This window comes from Austrofundulus limnaeus, unplaced genomic scaffold (genome assembly GCF_001266775.1).
Source record: "Austrofundulus limnaeus strain Quisiro unplaced genomic scaffold, Austrofundulus_limnaeus-1.0 Scaffold14, whole genome shotgun sequence".
Classification (NCBI taxonomy): domain Eukaryota; kingdom Metazoa; phylum Chordata; class Actinopteri; order Cyprinodontiformes; family Rivulidae; genus Austrofundulus; species Austrofundulus limnaeus.
Window position 1 is genome coordinate 3,457,294 of NW_013952416.1, and position 1,406 is coordinate 3,458,699.

A 1,406-nucleotide genomic window follows, 5' to 3' on the forward strand; every position below is an offset into this window, starting at 1 on the left:
TATTTGAGCTTTCCTCTTTATATTAAAATCAAAAATTACTCAATAAATTTACATAAAATTAGGATTCAGTCCAAACAGTATTATTGTAACTAACAAGACAAATTCAGACATATCTCTGCAGAAGCTTATGATATTAGAATGATATGTATCAAAATTTAGCTTTTAAAGCCAGGAATTTGAAAATTTAGTTAGTTAATTTTTACCAAATTTGACTTAATCCTCATTTCAATATGATGGATCACAAATATAAACTGTATGAAAGGAGGATTTCACCAAAGACGAGTGACAAACGCTAATCTTTGCATTTGAAAATCAAACCTGTGAGAGTCACAAATCTGCTCAAATTCACATTTTTTACATCTGTCAAATTGTTTTGTAGCAATYGATGCAAAAGAGAGTCATGCGGAATTTGAAACTTTTTTATGATTAAAAAAGTCATGAAATGATGGCGTGTACGTAACTTATAAAAGATGATATGTGGGGGAAAAAATCAATCAATCTCCTCTCAGAGTTATTTTTCATCATTTGTGAATTATTCCAATTCCAACATATTTATTTACTGTAGAACAACATGACTTCCTTCCAAATTGACTTCCTTTAGTCAAAAATCACTTGTTTCTGCTTCTTCATTCATACCTCTCAAATTCTTTACCCACCCCTTGTTTTTTTTCTCTTGCTTCATTATCACATCAACTTGTCTTTGATTGCTTACTTCTCACTCTCAWACTGCTCAAACTTCTTTTGTGCACTTGCCCCTGCCCCCCTCCCCTTCTAGTGTAAAAATYCAGTGCCACTCGTATTTCATTAGGTATAATTGTCTTGGTGACTAGAGCACAGTGTATCATAAAACACTTTTTAGCCGTAAACAAAAGGCAACAGCTAAAGAGGGTGGCAGAGCATAGTTAATAGTGGATTAATCTTCCACAGAGTCTCCATAAAACTTCATCATTATAACATAGTGGGTGGCCATAAAACACTGTCTATGAAGAACACGGTTGCAACTGTGACAAGGATTCAGCCAAGAAGGAAAACGATGGAGAAGCAAAAATGTATTTTGGCTCATATTCAATTTCTATTAGGATATCTGATGCCGTATGACCCTATGCTCAGGGCTGGACTGGCCATCTGGCGTACCTGGGCCAATGCTCATTTATGGGCCAGCCCTGGTCTGTCATGGACCAAAGTATATATTATAAACATTTTTTGTCAATCSCGATGGCCTATTGGTTGATTTTCATGATCAACATCGAGCTAAGCCAATGAAATCTCTCAGCACTCCTTGGCCAGCCCGGAAAGCCCCTCCCCTTTTCGACCAAAGTTATAAATCTTGCCATTAGAAGCTGCTGGGCCGGAGTTGTAAAGAAGGAACCTGTGGACAAAGCATGTCGAGAAGCTGGGGTGGGGGG

General features: G+C 37.1%; 1 protein-coding gene across 1 annotated transcript in view; it reads right to left on the bottom strand.

Annotated features, from left to right (window-relative positions):
- Positions 1-1,406, bottom strand: part of grid2 (glutamate receptor, ionotropic, delta 2) — a gene marked incomplete in the record, with an annotated part of 448,996 nt that overhangs the window by 165,527 nt on the left and 282,063 nt on the right.